Here is a 17,067-nt window from a genome sequence, read left to right as displayed (position 1 = left end):
CCTTCTGTGGGGCAGAGTTAGCTGCTCCCTGTACCCCCACAGCACATGGACCTGCCTTCACTCTGAGACTCACCTTTGCCCTGAGTGTGGCAGGGGCAGGTCTGTCTTCCCCAGAGGATCGATCGTGAGCTCTGGGGGCAGAGACTTGCTAGCTTTATTGAATCCCTGGGACTCTGCATAAGCACTGGCTATAATAATTATAGCAGTACTGATTATTATGGCTAATACCAGCTTACATGCTAGGCAGTTTTCTAGACCCTTCATCTATTTTAACTCTTTAGTCCTGACAAGAACCCTAAAAACCCAGTATTCTTATTATATCCATTTGCTAGAAGAAACTGAACCCAAATGTGAAGGGCTGGCCAAAGCACCACGGCTGGTGGTTTCAACTCAGCTGGAAAGTAGAAGCACCTGAAAAACTTTGTAAAAACACTGATGCTCAGGCAAAGAATCAGTGACTCAGAACCTTAGGTAGGCAGACCCAGAGGAGCTGGGTGATTCTAATGTACAGCCAGCTCTGACGATCCCTCATCTACTTTCTCCATCCTATGAAACTTGAACCCATGTTGGAGGTAGAGGAGAGAAGCCAGAGAATTTTGGAGGGGGAAAAGGCAGCCAGACTCTGATAGCTGGGGCTCTAACGTTCTGTGGCCCATGCCCCCAAGTCCCACATGAAACATCAGACCCCAGTAGAAGAGTTCAGCACCAGGGCCACTGGACATGCTGCATCGCCTCCTTCCCGGGCACTGCTGATGAGGACTGTGTTCTTGCCTTAGCACATGCCTGGCTCGAGGTCAGGGGTGGGAAAAGGTGGCAGATATGGCTCCTTTCCAATCTGGGCATGAACTTTACCAGACAACAGAGGAAGGCTCTGGCTGAATTAGACATTTCTGAGCACATGCACTGTGATTCTGCCTAATCTTCTCCAAAGACAGAACTGGCCCTGTTTCTCTTGGTGCACCAGCTGCTTCTCTGAAATCATCCTCTTGCCAAAATTAGAATGTGTACTGCAGTAACTGCTTTCCACGTAGTCAAAGAGTTGTCAAAAGGCAGCATTTGACCTTAAAAATGTTCATTTGATGAGTGCCTGACAGGTATTTAGTGACATCAGTGCTTGTGGCTTGCCAGGGAAGAAGTAAGAAAAGAACAGAAACTAGGGAAACTTGATGCAGAAAGAATGAGGACTTGATCTGGGATAAGGACAAGAAGGCAGGGGGTTTTGTTTTTCAGATATAAAGACCTAAAAAGGTGAGTTATTATAGAAGTATTAGGAGGAATAAAACACGGGCCCATGGTGGGGTTTATACAGTGCAGGAGAGATCAATTCCAACCCATGAACTGAGGGGTTACAGCCTGACCCCAATGAGGAAAGACATGGACTCCCTATGGCTGAAATAAGAACATGGTGGTATCTTCAAGGGTTAAATCTGTCAGAATGATCATCATGGTGACTGAAGATGCTGTTTAGCACAGGCCATGCAATCCCAGGCAGTTGGATCTGGGCTTAACCCCTTATGCGCTGTGTGCTTAATCACTCGGTCGTGTCTGACTCTAGGGGATCTTCCCAACCCAAGGACTGAATGCAGGTCTCCCACATTGCAGACAGATTCTTTACAGTCTGAGTCACCAGGGAAGCCCAAGAATACAGGAGTGGGTAGACTATCCCTTCTCCAGGGGATTTTCCCAACCTAGGAATTGAACTTGGGTCCCTGCATTGCAGGCAGTCTTTACCAGCTGAGCCCCAGCCCTTTATAAGCTCTGTCATTTTGCGCAAGCTCCTTAAACTCACCGAGCCTTGTTTCCTCATATGCAAAATAGCCTTAATGAATACCTACCTCATGCAATTTTGGGAAAGAAGAATCCACATCAACAATAATAGCTAATACTTCTAAAGGAGGACGGTATGTGTGTGTGCGCTCATGCACACACACACACACACGCATGCATGTTTGAGTAATCTATTCACTTAATCTTCACAACAATCCTCAGAAGTAAGTATTGTTATCATAACTGTTTTACAACTGAGGAAACTGAGGAACAGAGAAATTAAGTGACTTCCCCAGGTTCATGCTGATAATAAGTGGCTAAGAAAGATTTTGAAACAAGGCAATCTGGTGCCAGTATCTAGGCTCTTACCTGCTATACTATGCTCAAAATTCTCTACATGTATTAGCAGAATAAATGAGGACACATGTCAAATGGAAGACAAATGGAAACGCCAGAATTCTTAAATTTCAGCTTTCCAAGGAGGATTTCCCTAATCTCTCAGGTGCCAGGAGTGGCATTTAGACCTACATTCACTTTTATCTCATCCTCTCCTTTTCTTTGCACACTCTGGCTAGATGGAGAAGAGCCCTGTGGGAAGACACAAAAGCACCTTCTGATGTCCTCAGACCCCCAGTGATTCCCCTGACTCAGCAGGCAGCAAGGACAGGAACACACAGCTGAATCAACCTCATCGAACCACTCTCACTCAACTGATGCTCCCCAAGGACAGCTCACCTAATTTCTCAAGATTCCCAAGTCCCAGAATTTTAAAAACCCTGAATATTTTTTGTGTTGGCAATCAATAAAGCTTTTAAGAATTGAGACAGCTTTATTCTAGAGAGTTCTAAGTGCTGGTGAGCAGAGCTAAGAACATGGAAAATATTAATGAACCTAAACTCTTAACATCCCCAAATAGTGTGTCCACTTCCTATATGATGGAGCACTTTTCATTTATACTGGCACAATCTATTTGTAAGCAACCAGCTTCCTATGATACTGTTTTCATTTCTGTTTTTTAAGGAATTAATTAAATTACATTACTGTAAACAGTGGAATCCGAACCTCCAAGTTTCAGTTTCCTTTATTACTTCCTAATTTAGTATTTCCCCATTTTGTCCATCAAGCAGAGTATCTGCCTACTCAGTCACCACCTCTCTAGAATAAGTTACTTCTTCAAAACTACTATCCTACCAAAGGTATGTACTAGTGAGAAGACAAAGCTGAGGACCAGATTGGCATCCGGTGGCATCTGAAGGTAGATTTGATGGGAAGAGTGAATCTCTTCCTAGATTCACTGTCACTACTGGAGCAGGGGATGCCCTCAAGAGTCCCTTCTGATTCCAGCAATTGGCAGCTGCCAGTCTCTCTCGCTTACTTCAACCTCCAAGCTTCTTTGAGAGAACCAAGCAGTATTTATGTAAATGACTGATTAAATTGTATATTTGAACATGCATGCAAGAAAAATCAGTCTTAAGAAAAATAAAGGAAAAACTGGAGCCCCCAATCCTTTCCACAGTATTGACAATTTAAGCTACATTAGAGATGAGAAGGCTCAGTACTTAGCTTTCACCACAGTAAGCCACAGCACTGATTCCTCTGAGATTCTGAAAAAGGGGTCAAAGTGGCAGATTAGGAGGAAGGATTCACATGCCTCCAAGGACCCTGCCCCACTGCCTAGCTTCCCGGAACCACAGTCCACCCTTCCTTCAAAATCCAGGTTCTCCAAGAAGAAGCCCTCATAAGCACTCGTTCCCTTACCAGGCTGAGTTAGGCAGTGGAGAGGACAGTGAACACAGAGTTTAGAGTGTCACAAATTCAGTGAGAGCCTGGCTAGCCACCTCTCTCATCATGTGACTTGAGGCACATCCCCCTCTGAGCCTGGGACTCCTCACTGACACAGGGACTGGCATTCAGCATCTGTCCCATTGGTTCCATCTAGTACACCTTCCTGAGTTGCAGAGGTCAGAAACAACATTTCCAGCCTCCCTTGCAGCTAGGGTACAGGGTGCTATTTGGGTTTAGCTGAGCAGAGACTCACATAACACTGAGAAGGTGAAAGTGAGAGGCTATATCATTGCTACTTCTTCTCTTTCTCCTGGAAATCATGGGGAGAATTTTTTTAATTATCCTGTGGTTTTTAATGACTAGGATCATAACTACTGAATAAAAGGTGAGGCACTGGTGACTTGGTGCATAATGCACAAGTTCCCATGGTGGCTTCCTGATTGCTCACCTTCCTGACTGTGGCAGATACAGCAGCTCTCTGGGCAGACCAGTCTTACTAAGGGGTTCTGGGAGTCATTCCTAGAGACACAGCCTGCTCCTTTCACCCTCCCAGTGATTTCTGTAAGCACCCAGATCAGATCAGATCAGTCGCTCAGTCATGTGCGACTCTTTGCGACCCCATGAATCGCAGCATGCCAGGCCTCCCTGTCCATCACCAACTCCTGAAGTTCACTCAGACTCACATCCATCGAGTCAGTGATGCCATCCAGCCATCTCATCCTCTGTCGTCCCCTTCTCCTCTTGCCCCCAATCCCTCCCAGCCTCAGAGTCTTTTCCAATGAGTCAACTCTTCACATGAGGTGGCCAAAGTACTGGAGTTTCAGCTCTAGCATCATTCCTTCCAAAGAAATCCCAGGGCTGATCTCCTTCAGAATGGACTGGTTGGATCTCCCTGCAGTCCAAGGGACTCTCAAGAGTCTTCTCCAACACCACAGTTCAAAAGCATCAATTCTTTGGCGCTCAGCTTTCTTCACAGTCCAACTCTCACATCCATACATGACCACAGGAAAAACCATAGCCTTGACTAGACGGACCTTTGTTGGCAAAGTAATGTCTTTGCTTTTGAATATGCTATCTAGGTTGGTCATAACTTTCCTTCCAAAGAGTAAGCGTCTTTTAATTTCATGGCTGCAGTCACCATCTGCAGTGATTTTGGAGCCCAGAAAAATAAAGTCTGACACTGTTTCCACTGTTTCCCCATCTATTTCCCATGAAGTGATGGGACCAGATGCCATGATCTTCGTTTTCTGAATGTTGAACTTTAAGCCAACATTTTCACTCTCCACTTTCACTTTCATCAAGAGGCTTTTGAGTTCCTCTTCACTTTCTGCCATAAGGGTGGTGTCATCTGCATATCTAAGGTTATTGATATTTTTCCCGGCAATCTTGACTCCAGCTTGTGCTTCTTCCAGTCCAGCGTTTCTCATGATGTACTCTGCATATAAGTTAAATAAACAGGGTAACAGCATACAGCCTTGACGTACTCCTTTTCCTATTTGGAACCAGTCTGTTGTTCCATGTCAAGTTCTAACTGTTGCTTCCTGACCTGCATACAAATTTCTCAAGAGGCAGATCAGGTGGTCTGGTATTCCCATTTCTTTCAGAATTTTCCACAGTTTATTGTGATCCACACAGTCAAAGGCTTTGGCATAGTCAATAAAGCAGAAATAGATGCTTTTCTGGAACTCTCTTCCTTTTTCCATGATCCAGAGGATGTTGGCAATTTGATCTCTGGTTCCTCTGCCTTTTCTAAAATCAGCTCGAACATCAGGAAGTTCACAGTTCACATATTGCTGAAGCCTGGCTTGGAGAATTTCGAGCATAACTTTACTAGCGTGTGAGATGAGTGCAATTGTGTGGTAGTTTGAGCATTCTTTGGCATTGCTTTTCTTTGGGATTGGAATGAAAACTGACCTTTTCCAGTCCTGTGGCCACTGCTGAGTTTTCCAAATTTGCTGGCATATTGTCCCCCATTAAGACCCTCTTTCTCTAATAGAGTGGCCTCTGTTTTCTGCAACTGAGCCCAGTCAGATATACCTCTGCATCATTCAGAGTGGATATGAGGACTAAAAGACTAAAGAGACACAGTTAAGAACATAAGCTCTGGGCTCAGATGCCCTAAGCTTAAACCCTGGCCCTACTTCTTGCTCTATAACTATGAGCAAGTTCCTTAATCCCCAATTACTACACGATGGGGTTATCACAGATCACATGAGTGATGCATGTAGAATGCTTGCCACAGTATTTGGTCCTTAGCAGGAATTCAGTAAATGTTAGCTTCTTTTTGTCCCAAGTTCCTATAGAACCCTCTGTACCCCTCTACTACAGCACTTGTACTGATTAGCCCTCTGTGAACACAAAGCCAGAGGACTGTCTGTCATGTGGGAGTAAAAAGTACAGGAAAATCCCAAATTCAAAACAAAATGATTTGGGAGTAACCTTAAAGAAGGAGAATTGAAAGTGACTGTAACTAAGATGAAACTTAACAGTCTATATTGTACCCTGTTATGAAGATACAGTGTGAACAGGTGGTCAGGTACAGCACAGAGAGGCTAAAGTATTGCAATGAGATGGAGTTGGCCAGGCCTGTCCAAGGGCTCTCAAGGGTATAGAAATCTTGGCTGAGCAAGTGTTTCTCTTTGCTCGGTAAGGTCCTCCCAGCTGCGGTAAGAGTCTGTCAAGCGTTTTCTCAAAGCATCACTTCTTGAATCCATGGTGATGCTATCATCTGACAGAGGCCACGTCAGACCAGTCAACTTGACAGTTTAATTCCTCATTTTAAATTGATATATTGTCACCCTGATTATGATAATTTGGTTTTCTAAGTACTTGTCTACTGGGGGATAATAAGGCACTGATTTGTTGATTTGGGCTTTCCTTTCGATTTTAGAGATGTAGCTCTCATTGTATTTTAATGGGCTCTAATTGGATTTATATTAATAGAGAGCAGTCATAATGAGCTTGGGCAACGTAAGTCCACCTCCAAGAGACAATCCCTTTGCAATGGGCCATTACAATCAGGGTTATGAGTCCACTGGGCCAAGAGCCAGGCTCCTGCCCATGGCAGATCACTGAGGCAAATGCTACTGCTTCCTGTGCACTGTGTCATCAGCTGTAATCTTCAAACTTGAGCATCCAAACTATACGCAATGATCTGCTTTCACGTCTATGTAAGCTCCTGGTGTGCGATGGCCATGCTTCAGTCAGAGTTCACCTCCAAATGCCCACCTGAGTGCCAGGCACATACACAGTTGATATATAATACATACTGGATGCATAAATCCCTAAACACATGGATGTGTCCTTCTGTAGAGGAGGCCTTTTTTGAACTATAGAAACAAAGAGAAAAAGAAAATTCCAAAGCATTTCCAAGAAGAGGGAAATCATGGGCTTAAATGTTCTGTGGTGATTCTTTGAAAATACTCAAAACCTAGCTATTGATATTCCAGTATTTTTGGATAGCTCTTTATTTCATGTTGCTATCATGGGTGGATTAGTTTTCTACTGCAGTATAACACATTTCCACAAATGTCAAGGCTTACAAAAACATCCATTTATTATCTGCCAGTTTACACAGATCAGGAGTCCAGGCACAGAATGATGCAGGTAGGCTCTTAGTTTGGGCAAGAATGTTATTGCTGCTGCTAAGTCACTTCAGTCGTGTCCGACTCTGTGTGACCCCATAGACGGCAGCCCACCAGGCTCCCCCATCCCTGGGATTCTCAAGGCAAGAACACTGGAGTGGGTTGCCATTTCCTTCTCCAATGCATGAAAGTGAAAAGTGAAAGTGAAGTCGCTCAGTCGTGTCCGACTCCTAGCGACCCCATGGACTGCAGCCTACCAGGCTCCTCCATCCATGGGATTTTCCAGGCAAGAGTACTGGAGTGGGGTGCCAATGCCTTCTCCAATGCATGAAAGTGAAAAGTGAACATGAAGTCGCTCAGTCGTGTCTGACCCTAAGCATGGACTGCAGCCTACCAGGCTCCTCCGCCCATGGGATTTTCCAGGCAAGAGTACTGGAGTGGGGTGCCATTGCCTTCTCCGAATGTTATTAGGTGACAACTAACTTACTGGGGGCGAACAGAGGATGAGATGGTTGGATAACATCACCGAGTCAATGCGTCTTGAGCAAGCTCTGGGAGATGGTGAAGGACAGGGAAGCCTGGTATGCTGCAGTCCCATGGGGCTGCAAAAAGTTGAACACGAATTAGTGACTAAATAATAATTTCCCTTTGGCAAGCACTAAAGATTATACTGGAGGTCCAGATTATTCTGGAACTAGAAAACCAGATTTTTATTTTTTGTTTTTCTGGTTTTATTTCAGACTAGGCTCTTTGGAAGAGGTCTTGACCCAAATGTGTTCATCTCAGGCAGAGAAAGACCACCTTTCTAGAGTCCTCCTAGAAAAAGTACAAGTTCAGGGGAAACTGTGAGGGGAGAGGGCAATGGTATCACAAATGAGTAAGACTAGAGCTTGGAATCCATGCCTCAGGCTTCCACTGCAACCTCTAAAAACAGAAATGAAAAAAAGAAAAAAAGAAAATTCCCTGGCAGTCTAGTGGTTAGAACTCTGTGTTTTCACTGCTGAGGACCTGGGTTCAATTTCTGGTCAGGGAACTAAGATCCCACAAGCCACATGATGTGGCCAAAAGAGAAAAAAGAAAAGAAAGAAATGCTTACCTCAAAATACTGCAGTCAATGTACTCAATTGGCCAACTCACAACTGGAACAACCGACGGGCCAAATGATGGTAAATTGTAAATTATCTGCAGGCAAGGGTTGTGTCTCATTTATCTTTGTACCCCAAGAGGCAAGCAAGGGTCTGTCATGCATTTAGCATGGTGCATGCTGATAAAACTGAGGATTTTTTTTTCTCATTTTATTTTATTTTTAAACTTTACATAATTGTATTAGTTTTGCCAAATATCAAAATGAATCCGCCACAGGTATACATGTGTTGGACAAAACTAAGCACGGTTGCAAAATAAATGGTGGCATTAAAATATTATCAACACTCAGAAAACTTCACTGATTCATAAATTTAGCTGCAAAGAAAAAAGGAAAAAAATTCTAGAGTAATTTCTTTTATTTGGCTTCTTCTGCCTCTTCTCCTCCCCTTCTTCCTCTTCCTTCTTCTTGCTTTAAATAATGATCACCTAATGTTGTTTTTTTCTTTGTCAGAAAGTGGATACAAAACAGAAACAATCCTTTGATAGTCTAAAAACAGCTTGAAGGAAAGGTGAAACTCAGAACTGAAATAAAGAGATACCCCCATATACCCCCATATGCCAATGGGATTTTTCAGTCTTTTAAAATCACAAAGAACCCGGTAAAGATCTTGACAAAGATCTAGACATACCAGAGAAACTTGAGATTTCACCACTGTGTCTATGTTAGGGTAATTTCAATATTAAACAGGAAGAGGTGGTGACAGTAGGATGGCGGAGTTGGTACCTTTTGCGGTTCCCACAGGGAGTGACAAAACCTTGCTTGTGTGGGGACTGAGCTCTGGACCCATGGCCGAGGCCTTCATTCTCTGTTCACAGTCTTCTCCCAGTTCGGCCTTCTGTATTCGGTCCGAGTCTTCTCAAACGCAGCAGTGGCCGGTCCTGGATTTTATGCCGTCATCAAGTTTTATTCAGCAAGGGATGCTCACAGAGCCCAAAAGGCATGCAACCAGAAGCAGCTTTTCCAGAAATCTCCAGGGAAGATTTCGTCTTGGCACCCAACATAAGGTGGTTCAACACAACGCCCTTGCCCTAAACAGCTCCAGATGCCAAGAATTGGCAAATTACTACTTTGGTTTCAATGGATGGTCAAAAAGGATCATCAAGCTTCAGGATCTTTCTGACCCTGAAGAAGAAAGGGAAAATGAAGATATTGTGGCACCTCTTCAGAGGCAAAGCCTGAAGTTCTTCTGTGTTTTAGAGGTGGTGTTGCCATCCTACGAGTGCAGAAGTCCAGGAGTTGGCATGGCTGAGGAACCTTTGGATAACTTGAAAGAAGGGCCATTATCACTCCTTATGAAAAGGAAGAAAACCCAGAAGCTTGCTATTCAGAAGGCTAAGACAGATGGATTCCAGAAACTGCAGATTGTGGTTTTAGAGTATGTCATGAGAAATGCTGGGCTGGAAGAAGCACAAGCTGGAATCAAGAATGCTGGGAGAAATATCAATAACCTCAGATATGCAGATGACACCACCCTATGATAGAAAGTGAAGAGGAACTAAAAAGCCTCTTGGTGAAAGTAAAAGAGGAGAGTGAAAAAGTTGGCTTAAAGCTCAACATTCAGAAAACTAAGATCATGGCATCTGGTCCCATCACTTCATGGGAAATAGATGGGGAAACAGTGTCAGACTTTATTTTTCTGGGCTCCAAAATCACTGCAGATGGTGATTGCAGCCATGAAATTAAAAGACACTTACTCCTTGGAAGGAAAGTTATGACCAGCCTAGATAGCATATTCAAAAGCAGAGACATTACTTTGCCAACAAAGGTCTGTCTAGTCAAGGCTATGGTTTTTCCAGTGGTCATGTATGGATGTGAGAGTTGGACTGTGAAGAAAGCTGAGTGCCAAAGAATTGATGCTTTTGAACTATAGTGTTGGTGAAGACTCTTGAGAGTCCCTTGGACTGCAAGGAGATCCAACCAGTCCATTCTAAAGGAGATCAGTCCTGGGTGTTCTTTGGAAGGAATGATGCTAAAGCTGAAACTCCAGTACTATGGCCACCTCATGTGAAGAGTCGACTCATTGGAAAAGACTCTGATGCTGGGAGGGATGGGGGCCGGAGGAGAAGGGGACAACAGAGGATGAGATGGCTGGATGGCATCACTGACTCAATGGACGTGAGTTTGAGTGAACTCTGGGAGTTGGTGATGGACAGGGAGGACTGGTGTGCTGCAGTTCATGGGGTTGCAAAGAGTCGGACATGATTGAGCGACTGAACTGAATATGCAAATGGTGTTCCTTATATGCACTCAGAATTCCTTAAACTGAAAAGCCTGGTGGCTGTAGTTTGCCTTGAGGGAAGCTGTGTAGTCCAAAAGGTACATAGGCCAGTAAAATTCTCTCCAAAGCTTTGTTCATTGTATCTGGTAGAATTTTGGTCCCAAGTAGTAGACACTTGCCTCGCTTCTAATATGACATTTCCTGTATAGTCCAGTGGTATCTATCCCCGGTTTGAACTCACTTTGATCCCTCCTTAATGCCTTCCTATTTAATCATATTGTGATTGAACAGTTTTGTTTCCACAGCTTTTACTGCATCATTCCTTAGTTCTTATTTCTAAGATCATAAAGGTTTTTGAACGCCCCCCCCCCAAAAGAAAAACAGGAAGAATTAGTTTATAGAGCATAAAAGAAAATAACCTATGACCTGCCCATGGAGCTAAGTCTAGCCTTTTGCCTGAAGTGAGTTGGTAAAGAAGACAGACCCAAGGAGGGCCTATCAACCCCAGACCCCGTCACCCTTTGCTCATCCCCATGAACATGACACAAGCTTTCCTCTGGAAGAGGGAAGGAAAGAACAACCATCAGCAACCTGTCGGCAGAGTCAGAAGGCTGTACTGGACTTGCAATTGGGACTATTTCATGTGAAATTCTGACCTTCTCTAGTTTGTTCCCCATCAGTCTTCAATGAAAAACAAATAAACCTAAGATTTAGAATATAGCATTATTTGGAAAATCAACTGTCCTTGCTAAAAAGGAACAAGAGAGTATGGTTTCCTTCTGTGGTCTTTGGGACCGAAATTTCCTATGGGAGTAGCACACATCTTGATTCATTGGAGTTGGATTATGGGCCTGAGGGCCCAAGGGGAGGGGAGACCCCTGCCAGGTTTGGTTTGTTTTCAGTAGGGAAGCTGATTCCTCTTAAAGAGCACCACGTCCAATACCTCAAGACAGTTATTTTACACCTTACCAATCATTGGGGTTCACTGATAATTCCTGCTGATAAGGCAAGCTGCAACTAGAATACATCCTCTAGTTCTACTGCAGTATAATCATCTCTTCACCTTGCCTCATTAGCTTACCCCATCCTGCAATGCACCTTTCCTCGGAGGCTCCTGGGAGAGACTGTAAAAAGTGCTTGCACAGCTATTTTGTGTTAAGATAGCGATCAATATGCAGCGTACTGATTTATGTTGAGACTCGCATCTTGTCGAGCAAAGGGAAATCAAGAACAATGAGCTTACTTGGAGGTCCTACAGTTTATCAAGAAAATCAAACAAAAGACAACCATAAACAGGCACCTAGACCTGGAATATAAAGCATAAACTTCCACTTAGCTTCTGAGTCTTTCTTACTATGCCTGCCATATGGTAGCAAGTTGGCATAACTTAAATATCAGAGGACCTTGTTTTGAAATTCCACAACCATATCTGGTTTCTCGGTATAGGTGTCCAACATGCCAACAGATGGTGCCCGGCATTTTACCCATTAAACTCTATGATCTCCATAACCATTTAATAATGAGATTGGACCAGATAAGATCAGAGAGCAGATTTTCATTCTGCACAGAGATTCTGCCAGCTTTTCAACTGCAAAGTGAATTTATGGAGTAAAAGCCTCTGAAATTATCCCATAAAAACAGAGCTATAAGCAATATTCTGCAGTCAGTTTTCGAGAATAAAGTGTTTGGAAGAAAAAAAAAGGCAGCAATGCAGCCATATGGACACTCTCGCTTGAAAGATGAAAAATTGAGAATGTAGCAACAGATCACTTAAAATAATTGGTAACCATCCTTTAAAGTGAAAAATGCTTTGGTTGCCCTTGGTTTGCCATCAATAATTCATTCAGTAATTGTTTACTGAGCATCTATTATTCTGAGCACAGAAGTACACTTCTGTGTAATAGGGATTCGAGTGTGAACAAAATAAATTCCTGTCCTGATAAAGCTTCTGTTTCACTGACTTCTATATTTCTACCATAAACCATGTACTGGCATATCTTGGGCCCCTGAAGGAGTGAGAAAGTCACCCTTTAGGCCACTGACTGCAGATAAATGCCCTGCTGTATCCTGTAGTTAAAAAAAAAAAAAAAAGTGGTCTTTTAAAAATAAGATGGGCTAATGTTAATCACTCTGCTTCTTGGCTTCCCAAGCAGGACAGATTTTTGTAACTCAGTCTGATTCACGCAACTTCATTTTGTTGAATGTCTGTATGATCGACAGATGATTTTTATTACTCATCAGAGCACTTTCCAATCAAATTTTGGAACTCTGTTGCTTCCGATTTTACTGAGAAAACTGAAACAAAAGAAGAAAGTCCACAAATCTCTCCAACATACTCACTCATTACCTGCAGCTGTGCCATTACCTGGCTTCCCCGCTTACTAAGTCAACCCTCCCATTTGTACCCTGAATCTCCTATTCCTTTCCCACTTAGGGGCATGGCCACAACAATCTTCCCCTTTTTGCATCTTCCGATCTCCCCGCTTTGCCATGTCATTGCTGCTGCTGCTAAGTCGTTTCAGTCGTGTCCGACTCTGTGCGACCCCATAGACAGCAGCCCACCAGGCTCCCCCATCCCTGGGATTCTCAAGGCAAGAACACTGGAGTGGGTTGCCATTTCCTTCTCCAATGCATGAAAGTGAAAAGTGAAAGGGAAGTCACTCAGTCATGTCTGACTCTTAGCGACCCCATGGACTGCGGTGTACCAGGCTCCTCTGTCCATGGGATTTTCCAGGCAAGAGTACTGGCGTGGGGTGCCATTGCCTTCTCCGGTTATGTACATTGCTACAACCACACAAATGTGCTGTTCTTTCTTCCACTTAAGACAATTTTTAAACCAAAATTTTCTCCTGGCTTGCACCCATTTATTTGTTTTCCTTTACAGGTATCTCTAATTCCTACTTGCCCATTCCTTGAATCCACTTTACCCTGGTTTTCGCCCAGCTCACTCCACCAAAACTGGTCTTGTCAAATAACCAGTGACCTCCTCAAGGCTAAATCTGATGTTCAGTTCTCTGTCTTCACCCTACTGGGTCACCAATTGATGTAATCACTTCCTTTTCTTTGAAATGCATTCTTCACCTGGCGTCCCCATTCTCCAGGTTTTCTTCTTTCCTCCCTGGCTGCCACTTCTCAGGCTCCTTTGCTGGCTCCTACTCCTTTTTCTCCCATTTCAATGCTGCAAACACCAAGACTCAAGTCTTCAACCTCTTCTCCTTATCTACATTCACTCCCAGGTGATTTTCTTCAGTCCCATGGCTTTACACACTATCTAGAGTCTTATGATTTCTTTATGACTGCACTTCTAATCTGAATTTCCGACTCATCTCTAACTGCCTACTCAACATACCATTTAGTGTTTAACTTAACCATTTAAACCACAGACTTAAATCCAAAATTTAACTCCTATCTTCCACTTGAAACCTGCTCCTTTGAAGTCTTTCCATCTCAATAAATGGCAGTTCCATTCATCCAGTTACTTAGGCCAAAACTTTTGGTATCACCTTTGATTTCTCTCTCTCTCTTTTTATCATACCCTGCATCTAATCCATCAGCAAATGCTGTTAGCTCTACCCTCAAGAGAGATCCAGAATATGATGACTTTTCAGTGCCTCTGTTGTGGCCACACTGGCCAGGCTGCCATCATCATCAACCTGAGTCATGTCACCAGTTACATAAATATGTAGGACATCCCTCTCCTACCCTACAACCTGTCACGAAAGCTTTAAAGGCTCTAGCACAAGGCTCACTGAACACGACTCAGACTCTCTCAATGTTTCTGCAGGTATTATCCTCATTATAACACTTTCACATCCACAGCTGTCATGAAAAGGTAAAGCACTCTGTTTTGGATTTGCAGTTACTCCCAATGGATATATTTCTGTATGGTTTTGTAGTTCTTCTGATTCTTGTTGCCACTGAACATCATACTGATGTGATCTACAGAGCAGCATGTGTATGTATGTGTGTGTGTGCCTGCTCAGTCATGTCTGACTCTTTGTGACCCCGTGGGCTGTAGCCCCACCAAGCTCCTCTGTCCATGGAATTCTCCAGGCAAGAATACTGGAGTGGGTTGCCATTTCCTTCTCCAGGGGATCTTTCCGACTCAGGGATGGAACTTGCACCTCTTGTATCTTCTGCGTTGTCAGGCGGATTCTTCACCATTGAACCACCTGGGAAGTCCCACGAGGCAACATATGCCTTTTATACATGTACTGCCTGGAGCCACATGGCTGAGGAGGAAGAGAGGCCATGAGTCCTGGGAGGCCCTGTATCTGCCTACACAGAGGAGATGGCACCTTTCTCTTTGCACAAATATGTCTTCTGCTCATCAAGTCCTGCACCTATAGAGCTGTACACTTGAGGGGTGTGTGTGCTTTTCTAATAGGTCTGCTCAGAGCAGGGAGCCTTTTTTAACCTGCTTAGAAACACTGAATAGGCCAGTAGCAGACTTGGCTATCTGGTTTCCCTGGTGGTGTAGGGGTAAAAAATCTTCCTGTCAATGCAGGTCGACATAACAGACGCGGGTTCAATCCCTGGGTTGGGAAGATCCCCTGGAGGAAGAAATGGCAACCCAGTACAGTATTCTTGCCTGGAGAATCTGATGGACAGAGGAACCTGGCAGGCTACAGTCCGTGGGGTTGCAAAGAGTTGGACACGACTGAAGCGACTTGGCATAGCACAGACTTGGCGGTCACTGTGCACACAGGAGTCTAACCCAACTCAGAACCCTGTCCAGCCCCTGCCCAAACAATTCACATTTGCTGCTTCTAAATTCTTTATGGCTGGAAAATCAGGCAACTTAATTTATTTGAATTTTGTATATGATAAAATAAACAGACTCTTATAAAGAGTCTCAAGAAGCTGTTTTATGATTAAGTGTCTAAAATTAGAACATCAATCTTCTGGTATCTCAAAAGTATTTGAGTTGCTCAAAATTGGTATTTGGTTGCTCAAAAGTCCTTTTGACTTTGGATCTTGGCTCTGTTATGGACATCTAGATACTGAACTTCCAGATAAGTGGAAGTTTATGGGACTGCAATTATATACAAATATAGATTGTCAGAAAGTGCTTTATTGATCTCTCAAGCTGACTTCATGAACAGTTTTTCAGGATGTTCACATTCAAGCAATTCCTTCTCTAAAGACAATTTATTTGAACCCTACACTAAAAATGTGCTTGAAATCACTCTAATCCTATTTTTTTAATATTCTCACTCAGCACTTGCCACTGTCTCTTCATGTCTGTGGTTTCATTCGAACGTGAGCTCAGATATCCCTTCATTAATTATCACACTATCCTATGAGACAACAGAAAAGCCATCTGCTCTCATTTTTTGATGTAGAAAATTGGGGACAGATAAACACATATAACTCATGAAATGTCAGAGCATTTAATGAGGTTGTAGGAACATAAACATATTTAAAAAGAGGTGTATAAAAACTAAAATTTAACAATGACCATCCAATGAGTCAGAAAGATACTCAGACAAACATTTTTTAACTGCTGGGTCAGGTTAAGGTTAAAGAGAGAAAAGAGGTGTTCACAGAACACAAAATACTTAATATTATTTTTTTTCAGGTAGCTTAAAAAAAAACCTCTTTAGACCTCTATAACCCAACTCTGAGGACCTTAATAATTTTAATGAGAAGCTCCATGCTGATCATATCCAAAACAAGCTATTCAACTATGGGTCCATTCTGTGATTCACATTTGCAAGAATCTGAACTGAAATGGTCATATGAGACTCTGAGCAATTTTACTAAAAACAAATAACCTAAAGCATGTATTGGGGCTGCTGAGAGGACGCAGGTAGTGCTCAGGAGAGGTACTTGGCAGAAACTCAGATCCAAGGTGATCATGGGCTGAGCATCACTGGCAATACCACTCACTTGGGGCTGGTCTCCCAGAGCCACACAGTGAAATGAGATAGAGCTGGATTAATTTTTAGCACAGTTTTTGATTATCCACCAGCAAAGCATGTGGTGCTACTTCCCAGGGCATTTCAATTCTTCTTCCTAAAGCACAACACTATCTTATCCTGTTCTATTTATTTTTCTTAAGTGTCTGTGACTTGCAGAGCATTAAGATGCCAAAACATATGTTTCCTAAGCCTGTTCTCACTTCTCACCTTTACTTAGACTTTCAAGGTCAGAGCTATTTGTGGCTATCTACTTAATTGTACTTCAAATAAAAGGCAGCAGAAAACAGCAGATTTGTGATGGCCCTTCAAAGTAAGCATCAAATGAGCAGCCTGTCACATCTGAACCTATTTAAATAAATCAGCCTCTTGTTCACAGCCCCCAAACTCCATCCACCATGCCAGCAGTCACTGTGCAGCTGAAGCAAGCTAGCAGCAAGAGGGGGGATGTTTCCTGGACCCCCTGAAAATCACTGGAGCTTTGAATCAACTGGGCATTTTTGTGCACAGCAGGATTGCATGGCCAAGTTCTGTTTACCCTCAGAGTGTGCTCATTAATTAGGTTTGTGCAATTACAATTCATGCTAGGCAATGACAAAGTAGATCATTACTAGTATTATTATTATTTACTGTATGCAGCTCCAT

The 17,067-nt window shown here is 43.2% G+C and overlaps 1 protein-coding gene and 1 pseudogene across 3 annotated transcripts in view; one reads left to right on the top strand and one right to left on the bottom strand.

The window, feature by feature from the left end:
* Nucleotides 1–17,067, bottom strand: part of SLC24A2 (solute carrier family 24 member 2) — a 292,349-nt gene that overhangs the window by 258,392 nt on the left and 16,890 nt on the right. The gene's annotated exons all lie outside the window — the stretch shown is intronic.
* Nucleotides 8,903–10,861, top strand: LOC133252554 (RAD52 motif-containing protein 1-like; annotated as a pseudogene).

Source organism: Bos javanicus, chromosome 8 (genome assembly GCF_032452875.1).
Source record: "Bos javanicus breed banteng chromosome 8, ARS-OSU_banteng_1.0, whole genome shotgun sequence".
NCBI lineage: Eukaryota > Metazoa > Chordata > Mammalia > Artiodactyla > Bovidae > Bos > Bos javanicus.
The sequence above is the reverse complement of the archived record's forward strand: the minus strand, read 5'-3'. Positions and strand labels throughout refer to the sequence as shown.